This window comes from Dipodomys merriami, unplaced genomic scaffold (assembly GCF_024711535.1).
Source record: "Dipodomys merriami isolate MVZ:Mamm:240054 unplaced genomic scaffold, mDipMer1.0.p SCAF_13, whole genome shotgun sequence".
Classification (NCBI taxonomy): Eukaryota; Metazoa; Chordata; class Mammalia; order Rodentia; family Heteromyidae; genus Dipodomys; species Dipodomys merriami.
The window spans coordinates 27,959,878-27,987,470 of NW_027202604.1; the positions used below are offsets into that span (position 1 = coordinate 27,959,878).

A 27,593-nucleotide genomic window follows, 5' to 3' on the forward strand; every position below is an offset into this window, starting at 1 on the left:
GCAATTAGAAACAGAAGCCCAGCACATGTCAGCCAGAGAGCAACGGCCACCCCAGCCCGACTCCACACAGCAAAGACCCAACACGCTGAAGACAACCCTGGGAGAGCTCCTGACTAACTAGAGATCCTCCAGTCAGGCCATGAAGGACAGGAAGGGCAGCCTCCTAGCGGGATCCCACCACGCTCCAAACACTTCCCAGACACCCCTCATGTGGGTCTGTTTCCCCTCTCATGAAGGATTATTCTAGTTTCTGACATGGTATGTGGAGAGAGGGGTGCAGTGTATTTTCAGAGATCTCAAAGAGCGGGAGTTAGCACCTCTGAGGGTTATGAGGAGTTTAACGATTTCCCTAGTTTGCTCACTGACCTTATCTGAAATGCACCGGCTTTTTATCTTTTCCTTTATCCCACAGAAGGTGAAAGAAGTCAACTTGGATGCCTAACACATTGTTTTCATTTTGTAGTTTAATTCGTAGGTTGGGATGGTATAAAGGATAAATAAAGCAAATGAAAACGTTGGTTTCTTAAGAGAGCACTAGTTAACTCACAGGTCATGTAAATAAGAATAGGAAATCAGATATGGTTTATCATTTTCCAGCTAAAATCCTGTGATACAGAAAGAGAGAGAGATGGGCCTCTGTCTGTGCATCAGCTTTTATGTAACAAATTCCCAATGAACAACAACATGTCAGCCGCTGACACAACGTGACAATGTACATTACCAGCTTTAAGCAGATGAAAGAAATCGGTGGATAATAATGAGAGATATTTATAGCTAACTCCTCCAGCGATACAGACTAGAGTTTTATTTTTCTTAAGGAATACTGGGGATTGACCTCAGGGCCTCATGTTTGCTAGCAAGATTCTGCCACTCAAGCCGTATCCCCAAGCAAATTTGCTTTTTCAGAGAGGATCTCAAGATTTTACCCAGGTCAGCATGGAATCATGATCCTCCCATCACTGCCTCCCTAGTAGCCGGGATTATAGACATGCACTGCCACGTCCAGCTTAATCTTGTGAAACAGGCTCTTGCTGGCTTCTTGCCAGGTCCAACTCCAAACGCTAATCTTTCTACCTCTACTTCCCGAGCAGCTGGGATTACAGGCATGTACCACTGTGCCTGGCTGCTCAGACATGAGCGTGTATCTTTCAAAAGAAAGATACATGCATTTTAAGGACAGCAAGAGCAAGTGTATATTTTATGTTAAAAATAGAAGAAGATTTACAGAAATTTAAGATACCTTCTGTTCTCAGGCAGACCAGAGCAGCTCTGAGTAATATAAGGGCAGAGTGGATTCCCAGTAGGCAGCAGTAAGCCTCGTGGTTCTGGCTCAGATTCTGAGCACGGAGCCAGTTGAGCATCTGAGGTTTCTAACTTAAATTGTTCGAGACAAGTCATCAACTCCCAAAGGTTAATAAGTCAACACACAGAACGCACACAACCCTCCACTTGGGTTGTCCTCAAAGTGTTTTGTGTTATGTGTCACCCTTCAAGTGTTTTATTTTGTTTCAGGCAGTACTAGGGTTTGAAATCAGGGACTTGGGCGTGCTAGGCAGGTATTCAACCAACTGAATCACAACCCCATCTCAAACTTTAAGTTTTAAAGCTAATGAGGAAACATTAACAAATATAAATAGGCACGGTCACAGTACATTCCTTGCCAACTTTAAAATGAAGACAGTAATCTGGGCATGGTAGTGCATTCCTGTAATCCCAGCACTCAGAGGGATGAGGGTCATGATCATGGTTGAGGGTCCCAAGCCAGCCTGGGTTATCATGAGACTGTATCTCACAGAAACCAAAAAAGAAGAAGAGACCAAAAAAAGCTCAAAAAAGAGAAGCCCTTGCTGATCTTTCCAAATTCTGTATCAGACCCTGGCCACAGAGCATTTGCTGGCACTACTTCATGTCATCCTTGCCACACCAACATGAACTAGGTACCATGAAGTACCTCCCTGCCTCAGATAAGGACACAGAGGCCCAGAACGATCAAATAACTTGACTAAGAATGTAGAGGTGGGAATGAGAGTGCTAGACCAAGAGCTGAGAATTCACCCTCCTCAATGAACAGTGAAGGCCCCTGCCTTCTTTGCCATGGGGTGGGAGACACAAATATCAAGATCTCTACACTGCAGAGAGGCAACTTGTCAGAGAAACTTCCAACTCTCCCTTCCCACATGCTCTCTTCCTGGCCACCATGAGAAGAGAGATCCATGGGGAAAAGTGCTGATGGGCTCTGATGTATTCAACAAGACTGACTGTGTGCCAGCCACATGCTAGAAGCCCTGGGACCTGGGAAGCTGCACTGAATTAGACCGGCCTATTCCCGTATAGCACATGGTGACTTCCCAAGATTCCCCAGGTATGGCTCAGAGTCTCAGGTACCCTAACCATGGCTGTGGTCACATGGTTTAACCGTTCCTCCAATATGAGACCAGCTCTCCTACCAGGCCACCCATGAGTACTGCAGGAAGCAATGACGGGAGACAATTGTCTACCAGGCAGACAGCTATCCACAGAGTCATGGCAGGTCGGTGGGCACTTCTGGGAGCCCTCTAGGTTCTAGCCTTTCATCCCAACACTGACCTTTGCTACAGGCAGGATCCGCACTGAGCTCCTTGCCAGGCTCACCTCATAGGCTCCAGAGAGAGAGCTGGCTTCTGCTTGTAACCCCAGCGTCCACAGGAGGCTGCTGCAGCCCAGGAAGATGGGTGATAGCTCTAGCAATTAAGTGGGAAAGTAGGAATCCAACTGCAAGCTGAGGGAAGTTGAAAGCAGTGTTAGCCACCACCATCCCAAGTCTAGCTCAGACCAGTACACGTCTGCAAGAGGGCCCTGAGATTCCTCAACACTTCACACAGGATGGGCAGGCTGAGGGAGAGGAAAACCCAAGGAAGCAGAGTACCAATGGCTCACGCCACAATCCTAGCTACTCAGAAGGCTGAAATCTAGGGACTGAAGTTCAAAGACAGCCCAGGCAGATAAACCTGAGAGACTCCACTCTCCAGTTAAGCCCACACAAAGCCAAAGTGGAGGTATGGTTCACTGTAGAGCATGAGCTGCGAACAAACATGCTAACAAAGCAAGGGCATGAGATCCTGAGTTCAAATCCCAGTATTGACACCAAAATAAATAGATAGAGAGATAGCCCAACGTCAAGGAATTCTCATCCTACACCAGAAAATTTGGATGGGTGGCTTGCCACTCCAGGGTAAGCTTTCAGAAGACAGGAGGCACTGCCAATCACAGGATGTAGGAGGATGGCCTGACGCATCTTTCAGGCCTCACGAGAACACAAGGCCAGGGTGAAGCCCTCTACAGTGTCTCACGCAGACTGATGGAGGATGGGCCACGAGTCACAGGCCCTCACAGCCACAGGAAAGGAAACTCATCTACATGTGCAGAAGTTTGACTTGTGCATCTGCAGTTCAACTGGGACCCAGTTTACTCCTAAGAGTACTGCAGTTTTAAAACATCTCCTGAGATACATGTATCCTCGCTAAGAGTCAAATGGGCATAGCATTCAAGCAGGACATATATCAAGGGAAAACACAGCATGATGTTTGTATGAGTAAACACAACGGTAGCTTAGTAACCATTCACCTGTCCTTCCTTAGTTACTAGATCCCAGAACTTCAACTGAGCTATGCTCATGTTTTCAAATCAAAGGAAATATTTCTCAGCTTTATTTAAAGTTAGAGGTGGCTAGTAGGACATCATTACAAGTCATAAGTGAGGCTTCGGGAAAAGTTCATTCAATTAGTTTGCATTTGTTGGGAAGGCTTTTCTTTCTGTCTCTTCCATCTCTGCCCTTTCAGAATGTAGAGGCAATAGCTGGGAAACCAGCAACCATAATGTGATATTGAGGAAGAAATACTGTGCTTAAAGAAGCGTAGTAGAAAATTAGGAGACACAAACTGCTCTCTTCTGATGTCTTGTACGAGAGGATGCGCAAGTAACTTTTCAACACATACATACAGTAACATCTGTGTTACTAGAAAACAATTTTTAAATGATACAATGATATAGAAACAGAAACACCTCTGAAGATTACTCCACAATGTTCTGTGAGAAAAAAAACAATCCCTATAAAATTCATGAATTGGGATTCTCATGACTCCTCTGTTCCGAAAGCTGTTTGTTTAAGTACGTCTTTCCTCCTTAATTAGCACAGCTACTCTGGAGGAGCGCATTTGCCCAGCCTGTCTATATGTTTTGACATGCAAGACTTGTGAAATTCAAACACACTTGTAGACATTATTATTTATTAAGGCCTATATTAAAGCTGGAGGATCTTAAAACCCTCTCGGAATCCGATGATTAAAGGAAATTTAATCGTCCTCCATTGGCATGTACCCGGTGATCATCTCCGAGCACATCCCTTCTTCCAGATTTGATAGTAAAAAGGCATTTCAACAGCTATCCATCAACTGTTCAGACAGGACAAGTGCACAACAAACCACATTACTCCGGCTCCAGTAGCTCATCAAAGCCCAGAGTGCCTGAAAAGAAGCTGAAGGAGCCCTCTACTTGGTGAGCCAATGGGGCAGATGTTTTCTGCATGTTCACAGTGCCCCTGCCAGGGAGTAAGGCTGACACCTTCTCATTGTGTTCTCTTTCTGTCTTTCTCTGTGTCTGTGTCTGTGTCTCTGTCTCTCTCTGTCTCTCTCTGTCTCTGTCTCTCTCTCTTTCTCTCTCTCTTCGGATGGACTGGGACCCTGGGTTCCAGTCCATCCGAAGAGAGAGAGAAAGAGAGACCACTAGAGACAGTACTCCTGCACTTTTTCTCGTATGTGTTTGTGGGTCAGTGATGGAGGTTTCAGAGCCTGGGCTCTGTCCTTGAGCTCTTTTGTGTGCTAGCACTCTGTCACATTGAGCCATAGCGCCTCTTCTGATTTTCTGGTGAGTAATTAGAGATAAGAGTCTTACAGACTTTCCTGCCCCAGCTGGCTTTGAACCACAATCCTCATATCTCCAGAGGAGCGAGGATTACAGGAGTGAGCCACCAGTGACTGGTTATTCCTGCACTTTTTGATTAAGTTTTTTTGTTGTTGTTGTTTATTGACACAAGGTCTGTTAAGTTTTTTGTTGTTGTTGTTTACTGACACAAGGTCTGTTAATTTTGCCTGGAGTTGGCTTCATCTCACAATCCTTATACCTATGCTTTTCATGTAGTAGAGCTTATAGGCATACATTATACCCAGTTTATTTACATGGGATCTGTTTAACTTTTTCCTAGTCCAGCCTCTAGTTGCAATCCTCCTGATCTCTGCCTCTCAAGCAGATAGGAATCCAGGTGCAAGCCACAGCACTGGCCCTTCTCTGTTTCTGTAAACAAACTTTCACTGATACTCAGGGACCCTCCCATTCATTGATGGAATGTCCCTGCTGCACATGGGTGAGTTCAGCATCACTGAGCAGCGCCATAGAGATGGGGACAGGAAGTTCTCTCTGACCCTTTACAAAGTTTGTCATCTCTAGCATTAGAGTCACATAGGATCCCAGGGGTGGGGCCTTGTCTTGAAGACTATAAAGCAGCTGTGGAGGGCTGGGGAGCTCAGGATGCAGCCTGAAAATGCAGTGGTCCAGATTTCCATCGTGTGTCTACAGTCGCCACTGCACCTGCACAGGTGGCTGCAGATGGCCGGCAGTGCACGGCACAGGGGTGTCTGTTACTTACCCTGAGCTTTGAACGTGTCTCACAGCCATAAAAAGCTTGGGGTCACTGGCAGGAGGCGTGCATAATGCCACAGGACTGCAACACACAGAGGGACACTAGAAGGCAAAAGAGAAGAAAGAGGGTGTTAGGGAAAGGAGGGATCTTCTCCAAAGGAACCCAGACCTGTGGCTTGGGTCTCCCACTCACACACTCAACACCCAATGAATCTGTCGGTTCCCTCTGAGAATGAGCGTTCACACACTGGCTCTGAGTCTGAGTTCTGTGTGACCAAATTAGAACCAAAGAGAGAAAAATGCTGTATGGCCATGTAACACAGCCAGTGCTGAGGCACTGGCTTGAAAAGTTCAGTCTTAGCTCCAATTAACCACAAAAAGGTCGGACGTAGAGCTGTGGCTCCAATAGTAGCCCACTAGCTTTGAGTAATAGAGCATAGGGTAGGTACCAAAGTCCCAAGTTCAAGCCCCAGTACTGGATTAAAAAAAATCATTCCTTTTAATGTCTACAATTTCCTTTCCTAGGATTGGCACTAATAACTACAATGTTAACACATCCTCAGAAATAAGAAAGGGAAAATCCACATATTCAAACAGGGTAGAAAGAGAGAAGAGATAAACTCCAGCTGGAGGTATGCCTGTAACTTCTAGATAGCAGGACTCTGCAGTGGACAAATTGTGTGCAAACAATCACAGCTTAAAAATCTCCATCTTGAGGGGCACGCCTGTAATCCTAGCTACTCAGGAGGCTGAGATCTGAGGAGTGCGGTTTGAAGCCAGCCCAGGCAGGAAAGTCTGTGAGACTCTTATCTCCAATTAACCACCAAAAAAGCCAGAAGAGGAGCTGTGGTTCAAGTGCTAGAATGCTAGCCTTGTGCAAAAAAAAAAAAAAACACAACAGGGACAGTGTCTGGGCATTGAGTTCAGGCCCCAGTAGCTGTGTACATGTGCATACGCGCACACACACTCAAATATCCATCCTGGAATTGTTCAGGACAATTCCTTTGCTCCTTGAACTGTCCACCCTGGGCAGTACAGAGCAAGGGTCTTAAGAAGTCTTTAAGAAGTCTCTTAAAGTATAAAACACCAGATTTCAAAGACACACCAGGAGAAACAGCACCTACACCATGAAACCTTTAAAATTGATTGTATAGCCGGGTGCCTGTGGCTCACACCTATAATCCTAGCTACTCAGGAAGCTGAGATCTGAGGTGGGAATCAGAACAGGCAGGAAAGTCCATGAGACTTTTATCTCCAATAAACTCCGAAAAGAGCCAGAGTGAGCTGTGGCTCAAGTGGTAGAACACTTAGCCTTGCGCACAAAACCTCCAGGACAGAGCCCAGGCCCAGAGTTCAAACCCGGGAGCTGACAAAAATAAAATAAAAAATAAAATTGATTGGTGAGATTGTAATATTTTGGTGAGATGGGATTTTAAAAATCTTCTCCAACAGGGAAAACAATGAGACTTCAAAAGCAAATCATCATTCTTACATGATATGCCCAGTTGCCATTATTTCCCCTCAACAAGGCAGCTTCAAAGCATGATAAGAATGTATCAACGATGTTTTGCAGATAATTCCAGTTGGCAGAGCCAAGTAATCGTTCCGAATAAATGAGTGAACTCACTAATGAGCAACTGCCACCAGGAGAAAGAGGACATTGTCACCGACTCATCAGAGTAATGAGATAACAAAGTTAATTATATCGTCTTCGGTGGGTGTACCCTGGCCTCCTTTCAGGGCCTCCATTTGCAAACATTTGTTCCGACACCCCCAGAGTTTGCCCTTCTTCACAAAACCGACCAGCTGTGCACAGAGCCAGGCAAACACAGCCGATCTCCGAGTGCCCAATAGGGCAGAGCAACTAGAAAACTTTTCGCCCCTTTATTATCTACTTGTAAAATGTTATAAGCCTGTAAAGTAGTTAATTTATGAGCCATGTGAATAATTTGCTCACACTTGATCGTGGGTTTTGTAAACACAGTTTGTAGGGAGGCGGGAGGATAATTTGTAGGTCTGGCTTTTCTTGCTAAGAGGACACTAACTAATTTGACACAGTACCATGACATTGATGGCTGGGCACACTAATGACCATACTCCAAGATGTGGCTGTCAGCCTGTCCTTCATTCCAGTAAGAAGTCGGCTTGCTTTCAGGGCCGCTCAGGACCTGTCACTCAAATAATTACTCAAACAATGACGTTAATGAGAGCTCTCATGTTTATTTTCAACAGACTAACCAGTGCTTAGCTTCCATTTGTCTGATCATGGTCACTGACTAATAGGTGTTTCATGAATAGTAAATCTGAACTCTCACCTAACAAAGAAACATCAGAGAAAAAAAAATCAAGAAGAATGGATTAGGGAACAAACATAGTCAATTTATCTTGTTTTCTGCCCCCAAATACTGTTAAGAACCAAGTGACAGGTAACTAGGCACACTACACAGGTCATGGAAAGGGAAAGAAATATTTTGAAACACTCATGCCCCCAGAACATGACATAGTTAGGAGCAACTTCTGACTCCAAGTTCAGTACCTTTAGGATTCTAAGCATCAACTAATTTAGTGAGTTTTTTTCATGAACTGGCCAAAAGGTTTAGGGTTTTAATGTAATTTTTCAACCTTACAAGAGTCTGATCTCTGATTACAAACTATCTCACATATAAATCTTTAGAAACAGTTATGGGGTTTTCCCACCACCACTACCCGCCCCCCCCAAAAGACTGCAAAAAGTATGTAGCAGGGGATTTTGTTTTCTATAAATCTCATGTCTAGTCTACTGAGCCTTGTAATCAAGTTCTTTCTATTTTAAATTAAATTTCTATTTTGGAATGATAAATTTTGTCCTTCATTTTAGGGTGATTATAATCCTAAAATATTCATATAATCATAATGTAAAATGATTTAGCTTTTTTTTTCAAAAGGTGGGCTTGGATCTATTAAAGGGATTGAAAAATTGAAATGGTCTTGATGTGGTTCAGTGCAGAACATGTAATTCAAATTAAATAATAGTGGTAGTATTTCAACAAAGGTTCTATCTGCCACCCTGAATGAAGGATTCTACTCAATGCTGCACATGACTCCTGATTTTATACAATGGCAAAAATAAATACATGTCCATACAGATCCCTTGGGGAATTAAAATGTCATTGCAAGCAATATTTCCTGAGTATGTGTTTCTAAACCTACTTGAGATAGATCTCTAAGTTCCAAATGCCAAAAGGCCTAAATGGTATATAATATGTGGGAAGCAGATTCATACTATAGGCTAATTTTTAAAATATAGTTGAACAAGTACTCAAATAAATTGTTCCAAACGAGCAGGACTGTTTGCAAATGCTATTTCCCTGAGTGCTTACTACAGCTAGATTCACAGATCATCACCATTTCTGTGCAGTTCGTTCATGGTAAACATTTACCCTCCATAAAAATGAAACAAAAAAAGAGTCTGTGGCCATCAGATCTATCTGTTTCTCCTTCCTGGACAGCAACCTGGAATGCTTTCCCAGTATCCTTTGCAGCTGAGGGTCATGTGAAGAAGTCCTCATAGATCCATGAGGTTTTCATTCCACTCTTGGGGGTCTCCTACACCATCCCTTGGGCACACTCTCTTCCTTCCACTGAAAGCCCAGAGGTCCCACGGAGAATAACAAGCTCAGGTCCCCAAGAAGCCACAAGGAGCAGAGCCATGCCAGCTTGCTCTCATTGGCCAGTGCCAGACTCCGACCTGCGTTAGAAGTAAACCTGCTGGTGACAGCTGCCCCCTCTCTGTTCCACCTGGAGCCTCACACACGTCAGGCAAATGCTCCAGCACTGAGCAACAGCCCAGCCCTCACTTCACTTATGCAATTCTTTATTCCTTTATAAAACTTGTCTTTTCTTTTTTTTTTTTTTTTTTTTTTGGTGCTGAAGACTAATCCTAAGGCCTGTTACGTATAAGCTGTATCCAAGCTCAGCATTTCTTATTCAAATACTATAGACCTGGCTAAATTTCTCCCTGGCTTCCACCCGAATCACTCAGCAACTTTAAGTAAGACAAATATTGTCAATTTGGAAAAAACAAAAACAAAAACAAAAAACAAAAACACCTCTGAAGATATTCAATTTTCTTTGTAATGGCTCCTCTCAACAAACTAAGCATAGAACAAGTAAGAACAGCTAAGTGTGTGTGTGTGTGTGTGTGTGTGTGTGTGTGTGTGTGTGTGTGTGTGTGTGTGTGTGTGTGTGTGTGTGTGTGTCTCAACAAACTAAGCATAGAACAAGTAAGAACAGCTAAGTGTGTGTGTGTGTGTGTGTGTGTGTGTGTGTGTGTGTGTGTGTGTGTGTGTGTGTGTGTGTGTGTGTGTGTGTGTGTGTGTGTGTGTGCTTGCCTGCTTACCTGCCTGCCTACCATTCTTGGTGTCTGGAGCTTGAACTCTGGGACTCATACTCTTGTTTGGCTCTTTCCCTCACAGCTAGTGCTCTATCACTTGAACCACACCTCCAGATCTGGTTTTTTGGTGGTTAATTGGAGATTAGTGTCCCATAGACTTTTCTGCCTGGGCTGGTTTTGAACCATGATCCTTAGATTTCAGCCTCCTGAGCATTACAAGAGTAAGCCACCACCACCTAGCAAGACATTTTAAAAATGTGTCAGGCATGCCTGTCTTTCTCCTTCAGCTAACCATGAGGAACAGTAACTTCCCATTTTCTGGATGGGAATACTAAGCCTCTAAGGGGTGAGATAGAAATGACTGTCACGAATGCTGATCTGGTGACACTGTCTTTGCTGCACCTATATTGGCTGTCAGAGCCAGACTTCACCAAAAATGCCTATTTCTAAGTCTAACATTTTAACTATTGGTGACCAAAGAAAAGAATACTGTAGCATCCCCACCCCACTACAACATGTAAACAACATATCTGAGAGAGCTCTAAGTTGTAACAATCAGTAGAATGTCATAAACTTTCCAGCCTGGTCAGTGTTGAAAAACCAGCAACAAAAACAACAGCAAAGACGAGTAACAAAGGAAGTACTTGATGATTAAAAAATAAATAAAAAGCTACAATTTGGAATAATAAACATGTGGAGACTAAATGATTGAGTAATCAAGGCCTTCAACCCATTTTCATCGTCACTGTAATATAAATAGGGCGTATTTTAAGAACAAGTTGGCGAGTCTTTTCTGTAAAGGCAAGTACAGTGAATATTCTAGGGTTTGCAGTCTTACACTTTCTAACACAATTGCTCAGTGCTGCTATTATAGTAGGAAAGCAACCAGAGACAAGATGTAAACAAATGCATGCTGTTGTGTTCCAATAAAACTTTATTTACACAAACAAGTTGTGGGCCAGACATAAAGGGCCATCATTTGCCAACTTCTGCAATACAAGTGTTTGGGCGGTTTTGCAAATTTGCACATATTATAATTTTTCCTCTGTAAAATAATGGGACATAGGCTCTGGTGAGCATTTTCACTCAGAATATCTGACCGCCAGGGATGAATCACTGATGTCAAGGGGGAGGGGGTCTCTTTGTCAAAAGTTCAAGAGATGGCAGCTGGCAGGGCTGGGCTTCCAGGAGAGGTCTGACCTCACCGCTGGCTTCTTCCTGCCTTGCCACCTTTCACAGGACTCAGACACCCGCACAAAGCACCAGCTGTGCCATTCTAAGCAAAACTCCAAGCAACCACGGCGGCCCAGAGAAGAACTGAAGTATTCCTGCCAGGACCGTCACGTGCCTGTGCTGACTTTACACAAGTTGTCTTCAAGAGATCTTTCTGAAGGAGACTTTCTGGTTTTGTTTTTTAAAGCAAAATTACTAATGCATTCATTCTTAGACATCACTGGAGGTGTGAGTGCTGAAATATCCTGCTCTAAGTTTCAAAGTCAGGCATGAAATTAAAACCAAAGAGTTCTCTCTTTGGAGGGTGTTCCCTGTTAACCAATTTCAAGGTAGGAGCTGTATGTCTAGTTATTGACTATGCCAGAAGAAAAAAATCAAATATATTTGAACATTAACCTTTCAAAAATGAGAAGGTAGAACAAGGAGTTGGCTCACTCTGAAAGATGATAGCAACACTCAGATAGATATATACATAGCTAGAAAACATTCTTTTTAAAAGAAGCATGTTTCCCATTGTTTTATTGAAACTATTAAGTGAGCAAGATAATTTGAGACATGAAATGGATAAATTTCATGAATCTGCTTTACTTAAAATGTCAATCAAACCAGAGCAAAAGCAAGTAAATGATAGTCCAGTCTGACAACAGAATATCTTACCGTCATTTATGAACAATATTGGAAATGGAAAAATGTGTACAAATGCTTGTTATAATGTGACATAAAATAAGACCGAAAAAATTATCTGCAATAATTCCCATTGTATAGAATATGCACCAATAAAGAACAGAAAAAGTAAAACTAATAATATTTTCCCTGGAGGAATGGGATTAGATAATATTTCTCTTTAGAATTTTGGGGAATAGGATTCGATTGTGAGTGTGTGTGTGTGTGTGTCTGTGTCTATGTCTGTGTGTGTGTCTGTGTCTATGTCTGTGTGTGTGCTTCCCAGATTTTCCAAAACAAATTGAACTCTAAAATTACATTAACATCTGAGAACACGGATTTATTGATGGTGTTTGACTGACTTTTCTCTAGATTCAAAGTATCTTGAAAGTAGAGATTAGTGTCACCTCACATGCCCCAAACACAGTTCCTTGAAGCAACTGAACATACCACCTCACTTTTTATAAGTCCTCTTAATGTGATTTCCTAAATAAATGCAAATTTTTATATTTTAAGGCTTTAAGAGAAATTAACTAATCTTGTTTAAAGACATTGATTGCTTGCGGATTATGGCTATAAATAAATTGCTAGATGCCAAATTATACTTTTTCCTCTTTCTCAACGATGGCACACAACCATTTGTCTTTGAATAACTTCAAAAAATTCTGACTCATTTGCTCATTAAAAAATAAAATGCATCTTGATCATGAAGTTTGGCATTTCATAAATATTTACCCCAAATGCACTGCCTGCCTTGAAACTGGATGGAATAGTCCTGATTGGCAGGTACCTTCTGTGCAGGAGAGAGGAGTCCTGTCAGCTGGGAGAAGGTGTTATTCCTCTCGCCCATTACTCCCAACAGCCAGAAACTGATGTGCCCCACTACAGTCATCGTCCCTGTCACACACACACACACACACACACACTCCTACAGAATGCAGAACCACAGGGTTCTTGGTCCCCTAGCAGCCTCCAGAACAGCAACAATATCTCTTCTGGCATTATCAAGCCTATGATTTAGGCTGGAAAGCTGCAAGGGAGTCAAGGAGGATGATAAAGACGAGGAAAAGATGTCAGCTCTTGTTCTGAAAGCCACCAGGGTCAGCATAACCATGGAGAAACAACATCTCTCTAACAACAGTAACAACCACCATTGCACCACAGTGTAAACAGTCTATCACTCATTCTGAAGAATTTCTCATGTCACTTTCATAAGAACATAAAGAGATCAGTGAGGGGGAAAAAAAGCAACGTCCATTCTCTCCTTATGATGTAATCCTCTGCCATGGTTGGTTCCAAACAAGGCCATAGCAATAGGAAGTGGGAAGGACTGAGCTGGGCTGAGCAATCCCTTTTCACCAGGGCTGTGAACCCCACATGAGGAGGGGAGAAGAGCATTGCCAAGTACAGAACACGAACAGATCCTACCAATGAACCCATGCAGCTTAGAAACGCCCACCATCTGGGGTTAGCATTTCCTGATGGTACAGCTGCAGGCTATGGCCCCCTGATCCACAAAGTGCCTACAAGCAACTCCAGGAAGACAGACTCTTAGTGGGAACCTAGAGAAGACACCTGAACCATAATATGTAAAACTTAAGTGTCGCTACAGGCCACAAGTCTTCTTGGTTCCTAGGATATCAAGGGTATTTAGTGATTAGCAGGCTACAGGAATAGAAGTCACTAGGTTTTGTTACCAGAGACCTCACTATCTAAAACCACAGTGAAACACTATGATAGCTATGACAGCTAACTACTCCACTGCACACCTCTCTCTCTCTCTCTCTTTCACTCATGGGTCTTGAACTTAGGACCCAGGTGCTACCCCTGAACTTTTCTGTTCAAAGCTAGTGTTCTACCACTTTGAGCTACAACTACTTCCAGTTTTCTGGTGGTTAATGGGAGATGATTCTTACAGACTTTACTGCCTGGGCTGGCTTTGAACTGTGATTCTCAGATCTCGGCCTTCTGAGTAGCTAGGATTACAGGTGTGAGTCACCAGTGTCCAGCCTGCATCTCTTCTTCTTAGGCCCCTGGAAACCTAACATGTCCAGTTTCCCCAGTGTTGTGTCAGGACCGGGAGACTCATTTCTGTTCAGTGGGATGTGAGCAAGAGCAAGACTCAACACCTCTGAGCTAATGGGTCTCCTGGATGCCTTTCCCTCTTTCCTACAATCTACATGGCAAGTAGAAGGTAGAAGAGATTCAACAGTGCCTTTACGATGTCAGGCCACCAAAATCTGGATTACTTGTCACAGCAGCTCACTCAACACATCCTAAGATAGGATACACCTCCCTAAGGCTCAAGACCCATCGTAAATATTAATACTCAATTACTGGCTTTGTCTCCACTTTTCCATCACGATTCCATGTCTTAATATTTAATTCATCCTTTTTTTAGGAAAGACATTCACATCTTGCAATAATCAGTATTTGCTAATAAAAACAAGCAATTATGAAATTGGATGGAAATGCCATGGGCAAGTTACTTTCTCAACACTTAACCATGTACCAGAAACTACACTTACAGTACAGTGGAGCACAAAATTGAGACAGGTGTGCTTTCCCAAAGCCCCATCTACCAGGAAACCCCAACCATAGCACATAGAAATTACACAGCCAGGCACTGGTGGCTCACGCCTGTAATCCTAGCTACTCAGGAGGTTGAGATCTGAGGATCATGGTTCAAAGCCAACAGGGACAAGGAAGTCTGTGGCCCTCATATCTCCAATTAACCACCAGAAAACCAGAAGTGGCCCAAAGTGGTGGAGCACTAGCCTTGAGCTGAAGAGCTCAGGGACAGCATCAGGCTCAGAGTAGAAGTCCCATGATCGACAAAAAAGAAAAAGAAATAACTAACACAGAGATTGGACCCCGGGATAAAAGGTCAGAAAAGGCTTCTCAAAAGACCTAGTCACTACAGGTGAGTGGAAGCTGGGCAGGTAGACATGGCTGGGGGCGGGGGGGGGGGGGAATGAGGGGACAGGGGGCCAAGATAAGATTCTCCAATGGCATTGCTAGTGGGAAAGGCCTGAGCAGGGGCCAACATCAGGCCTTTAAGGAACCCATCTTCTATGGAAAACTGAAAGAATAACACTGGTAAGTGGTGTCTCAATGGTGTCCCAAAGACAAAACACTTGTTTTCCAGCACTGACAGAGGGGTGAGTTATTCACACTAAACTCGCTTTCCTAAATTATCTGAGACTATCAATAGCCAGGCAAACTCAGTAGCCTCAGCTCACAGAACAGAGCAGGTGTCGAGAGATGACTAGAACAGGATCAAAAGGCCCAGGGGACCACTGGCGGGTCCCAGGCACCTGCCAGCCCCTCAGTAGCTCTGCTTTCCCCCTGCACAGGGCCGGGGGTGGGGAGTGGAGCGGGGCACGGTCCAGGAGAACTCGCAGGTGCTTTCTGGCACTCATATCCTTCCCGGAGTTCTCCAAGTCACAGGATCCTCAAAATCCCCTAGGGGGCTTCTGAAAGCCCTAATGATCAGCAGCTGCTGCTGCTGCTAACGGTGGTGGAAGCCACACGTTGTGAGCGGCCGGATGTTTCCAGCCTATGTCAAGAGGCCACTGCAGCCCACCCAATGGGAACAGGGGCTTTTCCCTCCAGCAGGGCCAGCTGAGCTGTCTGAGGTAGGGCATCTCCCAGCATGGCTCATCCTAGCTTTGGGAGAACAAGGCCTTTCGCTTTCTCCCAAGGATACCACCTTCAGGAAAGCACTGGGAACTGCCCACTATCCCGTAGGTTTCCTGAAGCACCTGACTCAAGTTCCATTATGCCCACTGCTATACATCTGTTTAGAGATGAAACCGGCACTTTGCCATGGCGTACAGGGACCTGTGAGCTCCCCAGCCTTCCCATAGCACCCATATTTCCAGGCACATGCTCAGTCACCACTTACAGCAGCATCATGTATCCCCGGCCCTCTCTCAGCTCTGAGGCTTGGCCTTCCTCATTCTTACAGCTGGAAAGCCCTTGCTTGGACTGTCTGTAGAGTTCATTCTTAACTTTTACCACCCAAGTCAAAAGCCAGCTTTTCCAAGGGGCCTTCTCCAACCAGATTATTCAAGTGGCCCCACAAGGCACATGCACTGTCGTGAACATGTACCTTTGCTTCTTCATTTCACTGGCTTCCCTTTGCTTCTCTCTGTGAGACAGCCAAGTCCATGCAGACTGGGACCTGGTTTGCTTCTCCCATGCTATGCAACTCCCTCTGTAGCAACCCTGGGCTGTGCCTATAGCCCAGTGACAGCCAGGCAGCAGGCACTTGATAGATAGTTGTTGGATCCATGAATTACTAAGTCTAATTATACTTTGCTATCCTTCAGATAAAGGGGAAAAAAGCAGATGCATGCGTTGATGGATGCCTAGGAACAAGTCAGGAGGATTACAGTTGGAGGCCAGTCTGGGCAAAAATTTAAGTGATATTCCATCTCAACCAATCACTGGGCATGATGATCGTTATCTTCCATCCAAGCTATGGAGAAAGCACAGATGTGAAGATCTCAGTCTGAGGCTGAGAATGGGCAAAAAGGAAAGGCCCTATTTGAAAAATAAAGCAGAAAATGGGCTTAGAGATGTGGCTCAAGTGATAGAGCACCTATTTAGCAAGTGTGAAGCCCTGAATTCAATCTTTAGTACCACCAACAATAGATTTTAAAAGGGGGGGGCAGGGAATGAAGTTGTTGGAAAGAAGGGATGGTAGGGGAAAAACACAGGAGGAGGCAACAATGCTTGATAAGAAATGTACTCATTTCCTTACTCATGGGATTATAATCCCTCTGTACAGTATTTTCATAATAAAAACCTTATTTTAAAAAAAGAAGAAAGTCACAATCACTTGAAGTTATAAGTGACACACCCTAGAGAAACTAGTGATAACACAGGACAAGACTAAAATGATCCAAATGACATATCTATGGTGGGACTTTGGACATCAGAAGTGGTCCTGGGCTTCAACATATCAGAGAACCGTCCCCAGCAGGACCTACCAACCTCTGAAAGCCATCCTGGGTGACATCTGCACACATCTGCATACACATCCTGATCCTGACTCCAACTTCCCCTCAGTGCCACCCGCTGCTGCTGGCAGGTGCCAGAAGGACCTGCTTAGTTCCCACACTTCTTTGCAAGCTGAGTTTCTCTAGCCTGGAGAGCTCTCAAAACTCACTTGCAAGAGTTCTATGACAGCCACAGAGGCAACCTTGTCACAGGTGTTGATTAAAAGGAGACAAGGCCTTTTAAGAGAGCACACCCATATTATGTCATTGTGTATTTCAGTACCACACCCCAAAGCTGAGGACACCTCTTCTTTCTAAGCCCTAGCCTCTTGAGGACTTCATACTGCTGATTTTGCTAAGGGAATCCTACATGCTCCAAAATGTTCCTGCTTTCACACACACACACACACACACACACACACACACACACACACACACACACACACACACACACACACACACAACAAATGATATAAAGTAGGATTTTTACACTACCTGTCATAAAAGCTGACCCTAAGACCCTGGAGAAGGAACCAAATGACATGAGTTGTACCTAGCCATCCAACAAAATACAGGATAAATGCTCTCTGTAAGGCAGCCAAAGAATTGGCTAGAAGTTCAAGTGCAGGACACCAGGTGAATGAATATTTAAAGTCTACTCTCCCAAATTACTTTTCTATAATTACAAGGGAAGTCATTGAAATGCCCCGAGCTTCCCGAAGCAGCCCATTCAGGATTGTCCACTGATTTACATCTAGGTGGGTCTCTCCAAATCACACTCCAAGGGGAAGGGCAAGGATCATTTTGCTCCACAGATCCCTGGAGGAGACGGATGGGTGCTTCCAGATCCTCATCTTAGGTGGGCACAGCCACAAAGAGAGGGGAGCCTATCTCCACCTGGCTAACTACATAAACACAGCAGGTTTGTCATCCTTCCACAAAGGCTGAGGTATGGGGTGGCTCTGCTCTGGTTTGTTGTATCTGTTCAAATAAAGTTATGCTTCCCTATCCTGCAGGAGGGTGAGTTGATGTAGTAATTACCTGTTACTCTTGACAAGTAAGGTAATTAATGTAGCAAAATACCACTGCAATGTGTGTAAATTTAGACCACCATAATTAAAGCACCCGTCTGTTCAACAAACTGTTCAATTAAGAAAAAAATATTGACGGTGTACATTTTTTGAAATTAGAAAAACGTATGGAATGAATGAATCTCCCTTGGTTGACATCCATTTCTAGAAGGCGCTCGCAGCAGGGATCATCCTTAAAGCATAGCACAGAGTCATTTCCGCTAAAACACAGAAGTCCTTGTGTACATATGCTTTTAATACAAATTCTATTTAGAATTTTCATGCTATAAAACAGACCAGTCAGAAAGGAGATTCAAGGAGGGTTTGCGCTCCGAAACTGTGGCAGTCATAAAAAACTGAAAAGTGACTAAGGTGCCACAATGCAAGTAACAGGGCCATCTCTCCAGTCTCACACTATCTGTCTGCCAGTAAACATACCACAGGCAGATGAAATCACTGCACCCTCTAAAGGGGTGGATGGTGATCAGACCACGCTTCATTTCTTCCTGTTGCTGCTGGACATTTTCAAATACAATGTTAACAGCGTCCCGGTCCAAGCAACTTGCTAACCCACAGTAGAAAATCTCTGGTCACATCAAGAGTTGAAAGACCCAAAGAAATCAAGTTACACCTGTGCTAAGACTTAAGAGAAGACCCAGGGAGCAGAGAGGAAAGGAGGAGAGGAGATAGGGAAAACACTAGCTTAGCTATATACCTGGTAAATTAGAGACCTAGCTGGGTCAGGGGTTCTCACAGAATTGCCCAGATTTTTTTTCTCTATATTCTTCTAAATTCAACATAAGGGGGCTGATCAAAATGAAGAAGCATCTAGAACCCAAAGAGGCCAGATGGCCTGACACAAGAGGGAAAACAGTATAAGATTTCAGTATCCTTTAATGACAAGAACAGCTAATTTGTTGTGGTTGCTGTTTTACAATACATTAGAAAACAACTGATACCTTAGGAAGGAGAGTCAGCTAAAGGAGGCCTTGGAGTAAATGCTCAAGTGCTCATCCTAAACCAGACCCTAAATGCCCCACATCTGAAAACTTACAGCCCCGGGTAAACAAGAAAGAATGCAAAGAGACAGTATGGGCTGGAACATTTTGGAGAAATAAAAAGCTTTCTTCAAGTCAAACACTTCAAGTTCACACTGGGAAACAATCATAAAAGACCAATATGACAAAATGAGTCTTCTTGCTGCTGACATACACAAAATCCAAAGACCCAGAGAGGGAAGTTAAGTTTCTAGAAGCAGACGTAAACCTTGCGTTACACTGTGGCACTGAGCTGTTAACTTTCAAAGAGAGAATTAACTTTCAAAACAGATTATTCTTCCAAGAGAGAAATAGAAGAAATATAATCTCGGGATGTGATATGAACCTCATGGGCTAAAAACTAAAACTTTTGGTTCTTAAAGGCTGAAGAACACTCTTCAGTACAGAGAAAGAACGGCTTGCGCCTTGCCTCTGGACCACACAGTATTTGAACTCAGGGCCTCAAACTTGCAAGGCAAGAACTCTATTATTGAGCCACACCCAAGTCCTCGCTTGCTTTTTTTTTTTTTAATGGAGGATGGAATGTCACTGACATATATTCCAGAGATTACATCAGATGGCTTCTGATAGGTTATGATAACATTGCAAAGTACTACTAAACCTGCCAGGCGCCAGAGGCTCATGCTTGTAATCCTAGTCACTTGAGAGGCTGAAATTTGAGGATCGTGGTTTAAAGCCTACCTAGACAAGAAAGTTCACCAGACTCTTACCCTCAGTTACCCACCAAAAAGCCAGAAATGGAAGTGTGTCTCAAGTGGTAGAACACTAGCCTTGTACAAAAAAGCTAAAGAACAGTACACAGGCCCTGAGTCCAAGCCCTAGTAGCAGCACACATACACAAAAAGACTACTAAATTACGAGTTAGATGCTGATGAGGTTCTAAGACAGCCCAGGTAGGAAAGGCCATGAGATTTTTTTTTTTTTGGGGGGGGGTCCAGTCGTGGGGCCTGAACTCAGGGCCTGGATGCTGTCCCTCAGCTCTTCAGCTCAAGGCTAGCGCTCTATCACTTGAACCACAGAGCCACTTCCGGCTTTTTTTTCTGCTTATGTGGTGCTGGGGAATCGAACCCAGGGCCTCATGCATGCAAGACAAGCGCTCTACCACTGAGCCACCTTCCCAGCCCAGGCCAGGAGATTTTTATCTCTAATTAACCACCAGAAAACCGGAAGTAGAACTCTGGTTCAAAGTGGTAGAGTACTAGCCTTGAGAACAAAAGTTCAGGGACAGTACCAGGCTCCAAGTTCCAGAACCACAACTGACAAAAAAAAAATACTACTAAGTCACTTTACACCAATTCTATCATTAGACCCTAATCAATTATCCATGTGAGATTAATCTCATTTTACAAACAAGTAAACGGAGGGTCTGAAACAGCTAAAGAGAGTAACTGAGCTTCCAAAGCTACTAAACTAAAACAAGCTGCTTCCTTGAAATGGAAGAACTACATCTCTGGTCCCTCTGAATCTACTCAAAGGGATTATTTCAATGATGCTTGTCTTACACGTTGGTACTGACAGGGTTCTAACTGCACCTTAAAATTTCTAGCCTAAAATTACAGGCATCCTGGCTCCTAGTTCAAAAGCTATGGTCATGTCAATCATAAAGGAATCAACTAAGGTAGAGGAAAAAGGATAAAGTTTCAAATTCCAGCTTGATCATTGAGTAGAAATATCATACTTGGACTGGTGATTAAAAAAAAAACCAAAACCCAATGGCCTTAGAGAATACATTTGTTTCATTACAAACGAGGTGGTCAAAGGACAGAAGACCACCAGCATATAGATTCAGGGCTGAGTTTAATTTAATCTTTTCCTTTTCATCCTTCAATGCCATCATAACATCATTCACTTTCATCTCGTAGGTGGGCAAACCAGTGAGCTGGAGGCCCACTGGCCCAGACCACTGGCAATCTCCAGATGTAGAAACTGACCCAAAGGTATCGACAAGAAGCAAAGGAGAGAAAGGACAGAAGATACAGAAAGAGCAAGAGGAAATGTGCCATCAGCATTCAGCTCTTTCACCTACACACATTTAGGAATGAGCAATATGCAGAAGGGATCCTTTGTCCATTTTCATTCTCCAAATGAACAAAAACTTGAGGAATTAAAATAAAACCTGAATGGCTTTAGGGTGAGCAATTAATTACACTTGCAACTCAGCTTCTGTTACAAGGTGTTAGGATGTGTGAGTCAGTGTTTCCTCCATTGGAGAAACTTTAAGAGAATCCAGGGGCCACAAAGACTCGAAGTGAAGTAATTCAAATTCTCAACTTATATACACCAACCTGACACAGGAGAAAATTATTTCAAACTGTACAGTAGAGTGTGGAGAGGGGCATATAAAGCAACCTTTGACTCTGAGAGTTAAATGTCTTCTAATATTTAACTCCACTTAGGCAATGAACAAAACAATAATAACTTGCAATGATACTTTTGACTTAATTATATGCATACCAGGAAGAAAAGGAACAGTATTTCATTAGTACCATCCCTGTTGCTAAGAACTATTTATTAGCCCATGCTAATCAAAGGCATCTTATAAATATCAGGATCTTCAGTTCACACAGTAGAAAGGGTACTTTTCTTTTTGATCGGTCATGAAACTTGAACTCAGGACCTGGGCACTGTCCCTGAGCTCTTTTGCTCAAGGCTAGCACTCTATCACTTTGAGCCACAGCACCACTCCCAATTTTCTGGTAGTTAATTGGAGATAAGACTCTCACAGACTTTCCTTCCCAGGCTGACTTGGAACAGCGGGTCCTCAGATCTCAGACTCCTGAATAGCTAGGATTACCGGTGTGAGTCACTAGCACCTGGCAGGGGGCACTTTTTTTTAGCCCCATCTTCACATGGGAAAACTAAGGCTTTAAATGTGACATAAGTTTCCAAAGTTCCCAAGGTACTGACAGGCTAAGTCAGAATCTGAAATCAGATCTTTTTCTCCCAAACTTGGGTAATTATTTAACAACTCTACTACCAGACTTCAGAACATACCAGCTAATTCTCTTGCTATCAAGTTTCCTGCTTCATGTTAATACTGGAAAGTAAAGCAACTTGGAAAAACAACGTTGTTTTAAGAAGCTGTTTTGAAATTAAAACAATATTTTTGTGTGTGTGCTAGGAATGTGAAGACTGATTGTTTTCAGGTTATAGTAGTATCTGTTACCCTATAAATGCTATATACCAATGACTCCCTGCTATCTAACTTATTTTCCTTAGAATTTAGTGTATTTTTAAAAATGAGAATATATAACAATAATAGAATACTGTGAGTATCTACATTTTTCATTCTCACTTTCTATCTCAACTTAAGAGAGAAAGTGATAGTAGTTTGGAATTTTATATAGAGAATTTTGTCACAGTAACTCCTGAATTCCTGTCTCAGTTGTATGAAGCACTGAAGTAATACAGGGTAAGCAAAACAAACAAAAAAATAGTCTTATTTAAGGTTGAATGGTAGAAGACCCACCACAAAAGACCAAAAGTGGTCAGAGAAGGGGGCTATGGGATCATGGGCTTTCCTCATTTCTTTTGCAATGGAAGGAATGTTGATTTTAAAAACTTCTGGAACCAAATGATGTGACATACAGAAAGCAAAGAAAATTTCTTTAAGGAGAGGGACTCCATGCCATGCGCTAAGGTACTGTTTAACATTGTAAAAACAGGATAGGAGATCAGGGTTGGGTGGTACATACTTAAGTTTCTGCCAGCATCTTATCTCAAAAGTTCTTTTCTTCTTTGTGATATCTGCTTCATAGTTAAAAACAGCCATGCTGTCCTTCTTCTATCTCCCCACTCACTGATCACAGTAGCTTCTAGAATATTCTTTCCTTTCTCTGCTTCTCATTTCATGGGAGTGCTGTTTGTGTCTCTATCTCCATGACAGGAGAATATTTTTCTCTTTGCCAGACTAATGCCAAAGGCATTATTTCCTCAAATTCTAGTCTTGAGTCACTAAGTAGACACAGCAACAGAGTATAATGTCTGTGTAATAAGCGAAGTGTCCTCTTTCCAAACCCATCTTAACCCTTACCCCAAGACAAAGCCGCACTGGGGCCCTGGTTTAGCCAATGCATGGTAAGGTCCATTCACTACAGATTATTTTATTAGTCTATATTAGTGTACAAAGTGAGGGTTTTCATTGTGATATTTCTATCACATACTTAGATCATTACCATCCCCTCTATGATTCCTTCTTATCTCCCTTTTAAGCATTCTTTCAGTTTTTTTTTAAACGTGGGCTTCATTATGACCTTTCCACAAATGTGCACAATGCATGCTAAGCCTATCCTTCTCCTACCCCTCCCCTTCCACTCTCACTGGCCTCTCTTTACATTTATGATATTCTCCCCCCCCTCCGTAGATTCTGAGAGAGAGAAAACATGTGGTATCTGTCTTCTGAAGTCCAAGTTACTTTGTGGAACACAATGATCTCCAGTTCCATCCATTTTGCTGGACATGACATGATATTCATTCTTCTTTATGGCTGAGTCACACTACGTGGTATGTATGTGTACCTGTATATGAGTAAATATCTCATGTCTTCCTTATTGATTCATCTGTTGGTAGGCACCTGGAATGATTCTGTAGCTTCACTAGTATGGATAGAGCTGTGATAAACATAGGTGTATAGGGCTCTTTGCACGGTGATTTATATCTACGAAGCTTCATTTCTTAACACAGACAGGAAACCCCCCCTCCTTTGGTAGGAGTGGGGACTTTATACCAGAGGTCATAAACTATGGCCCATGGGCATAATCTCACCTACTACTAACTTTTATATAGCTCATGAGCTAAGAAAAGATTTTATATTTCTTAAAGCCAGGGGAGCAAATCAAAGCAAAATATTTCATGAGATAAAGAACATACCTGAAAGTCAACCTTATGTATCTACAGATAAGGTTTTTGTTGGAATATAGTCATTCTCACTTACATATTTTTTCTGGCTGATTTGGGGATACAATTATTTTATGGAGACTATATGGCCTCTGGGGACTATATAAAACAGATAAATAAAGTTGGTACAATCAAGAGTTCTTTGCTCACACCACTGTCCCCCTGCCTTCCGACAACTGTCTCAAGTTCCCATCAGGTGCAGCTAGTAACTATTCTTATCTTTGATTCTACAGAACAAAGTAAATTTCCCTTTCTAAATAGACTAACTTGTATTCCAGAAAATGAGATTCAAAGGAGAAGCAAACTGTCAGTGGTATATAATTGTGCACAAGTTAATTAATATGTTTATTAAGTATTTAATAGAAAATCATTAAAAATAACCCAAGCATAGTAAAGTCTGAAGGAAAAATAAAAGTAATCAAAGAAGATGTGGGCAGGCAGGGATAGGTGAGACATGGAAGGAAGGCATCTAAGCTGCAGAGATCTGTCTTCTAAGGTCAAAATGGAGTCTGAAATGTGGATCCCTAGTGGGCAGAAGGTCAAAGAAGCTACCAAAGAACATCAGCTTGGCTAGCCATATTGGAGGGCAGAACAATCTTATTTCACAGCCACAAGCTTCTGACACACTAGCCTGGCAATTGGGAAAGCATCAGTTCCAACACAACCAACATTGTGTAAGTCAGGTAGAGCAACAGCAAAAGGCTAACACACCCAACATAAGTCTAGGTCAAAGGCTTCAAAGTATTACTTGGCATGGGTATTGTATCCAGTAGGTTCTAGAAGGTTCCTGGAGCTTCCTCTCACTCCAACAGAAATATTGGTTGAGGAAGGCCTAGGTGAAACGCTTTTTGCTGAGAATCAGTTCACATGATCATTTATACCACTTCCCTCTCCCGAGTGTTTGCCACACACAGTATTTATTCTTTTAAACAATGAAGTTTCCTCAACAGTTTAACCGCACTCTTTTTAGAAAATCCTTTTTATATAAAAACAATCTTCCAGTACTAAAGCTTGCCTCTCATTACTCTTAGTGAATATGCATCTCTTCTGTGGCCTTTCAGGAAACATTTTTCCCCCAAGACAGAATTTCTTTTTTGTTTTTTGTTTTGTATTTTTGGTGGTTCTACTCACAACAATTTCTGTTGTAGAGTCACAGACATTATCGTAGTAGTGTTAAAATTCATCATCCTTTTCGTTCCATATGATTAATGTTTATAAAACATGTGAGTAAAACATAAAACGTACCATATCTGAAACAAATGCACCAGAAATGGTGATTTAAATTTTGGAAATAAGATTAGTATCAGAGACTATTTGAACTGGCCATCACTCCTTAGATGAATTACAACTGATTTTATCACCTATGGATGCCTAAGCCATAGGCAAGAGATTCCCAATTTTTTTTTAAACACAAAGAATTCCCTTTATTACATTCTAAGTACTTCCACTAACACAGATGAGATGTTAAGTTTCAGGAGATTCTACCAAATAACACTTGTTTATTAAGAATTAATTGATTCTCGGGGAACAGCCACTAAATCGCCAATATTTATGGCCAAAAGCCAAGGAACTTGTCATTTGGTTAACCCCAGAAGTCTTATCTCATGCAAATGAGAGAATTAACTTCAGGTCTTTAAAAATCTAAAAACAGCTCAATGAAATGAAGGCTAATGCTCTGTTCTCCACAGCCTTCCCCCCAAATTCTTGCCATATAGGACCAGTTGAAAGCTGGAGTCATGAGATTCAGCCTCAATCTCATTTAGTGGAAACACATCTCCATCTCCTAGGATATACCAACTAACACTTGCTATTTGCAAGGTCACAGGAAGATGATATATATACCATGTACCCTATACGTGCCATATATCTACCATAGACCATACAAACCTATGTATATGCATATATATTGTCCACACATGTCAACAACCAATCTACCTAGAGCTCTAAGAGGTTTTCTGAGCACCTTAAGATTTCCATTTTGTTACTCCTTCTTGACATATTCAAGGAAATCTTTAGTCTAGCAGTTGCTAGAGTCAACCTAAGCTTGTAAATAAAGCCCATTAGAAACCAACACCATAAAAAGGAAAACAGAGAGCTGGATCAAGACTCTCCTGATGCCTACATACTGAAAACTTGCCAGTTGTACTGTTGAAAGCCTTCCTGAACTGGACTTTCTATTGTATTCAACCAAACACATCCTGACTTAATGAAAAGAAAAAAAAAATCCCGGATTACATTTCTCAGTCTTGTAAGTACATCTGGGATTTTTTTTTGAGAACCTAGACATTCAGAACATTATCCAAGTGAGAAACAAATTTTATACATGGAGATGAAGGGTCGGGGAGGAGGAGACATGGACATGTGCAATAACCAATACACATGCATTTAAAGCCTGGTGGATGATTTTCAGAGGTTTTGTAACCTCGGGTCAGCCGCATCATGGTGAAAACCATGAAAGATAACAACACCAGGAAATTGCTACTGTTCGTCATCTAATTAGAAGATGGCCATGCTTGCTGACATTATTATGACATGAGGAGATGAGCCCGCTTCAGGTGGCTCACTACAGCAAATGCTTTCAGCTAGCTCTGCACCCAGAAGCACCACTTAACCATTTCATTAACATCCTTCATTTCCAGGGGAAAGGACAAAATTCATCATGATAGAAGACTTGATTAAAGAATGACACGCAATCTCCCTTGGTATCCATGGGGGATGGGTTTCAGAACCCCTGCAGATACCAAATTCTAGAAATATACAACCTAAGCCCCTTCTATAAAATAGTACGATATATACATGCAACCCACACTCACACTCTCATATACTTGAAATCATCCATAGATTGTCCTTAACACACAGACGGTAAATGCTTTATGAATGATTATTATGCCTTTTTGTTTAGGAAATAATGATAAGAAAAACTGCTGCATGTGTTCAGTACAGGCTTTTAAAAAAACAAAACAACTATTTTCAGTCTGTGGTTGAGTCCTCAAATGGATGTAAAAACCGACTATATAAAGTATGAAACTCTGTAAGGAAGCATGGAATGCACATATATAATGTCATGTGGCTGAAATTTGGGGGTTTTGCAAAGAGAAAGGCAGTTGTCCTCCTATAAGGAAGTAAGTTTCACTAGGAAATGCTGGGATTTTGATGACTGTACTTTTGAATCAACCTGTTTGACTAAAACGAAGAGACTGAAAGAATGCAGGGACGTAGGCCTGGCCCAATACAGAATGGAAGATGCTAAGTTGTCTGTGTGGGTTGAACCAGGCCGCTTCCTGCCACGTGCAGGGAGGAGGAAAGGACAGGAAGTGGCATCCACGCATGCGCATTCGAGTGAAAAAGCCAGTCCTCCCTGGACTGGCTGTGGAAAGCACACCTGGGGTGGACCCGAAAGAGAACAAGACCCAGAAAGGGAAAGTGACATGGCTGTTCTTATGAAAAAAAGAGTCAGCAAAAGAAAGGGCAAAACAGATGAGAGAGGAGAGGACAAGCCAAGCTGGAAATTAAGACTACAGAAAATGCTCTCCCAGGCCACCTGTGTATGGACAATTATATATTCAAGAACAAGGCTGCGGATCTCAGCATGGGTTTGCAGCCACATGACTTAGGACAATCA

General features: G+C 42.6%; 1 protein-coding gene across 4 annotated transcripts in view; it reads right to left on the bottom strand.

Annotated features, from left to right (window-relative positions):
- The window catches only part of Foxp1 (forkhead box P1), a 645,990-nt gene that overhangs the window by 379,697 nt on the left and 238,700 nt on the right, over window positions 1-27,593 (bottom strand). For all 4 annotated transcript variants that reach the window (XM_070018961.1, XM_070018960.1, XM_070018954.1 and 1 more), the window contains one exon: window positions 5,681-5,775. The gene's annotated coding sequence lies outside the window, so the exon portion shown is untranslated. The remainder of the gene's footprint in view (window positions 1-5,680; window positions 5,776-27,593) is intronic.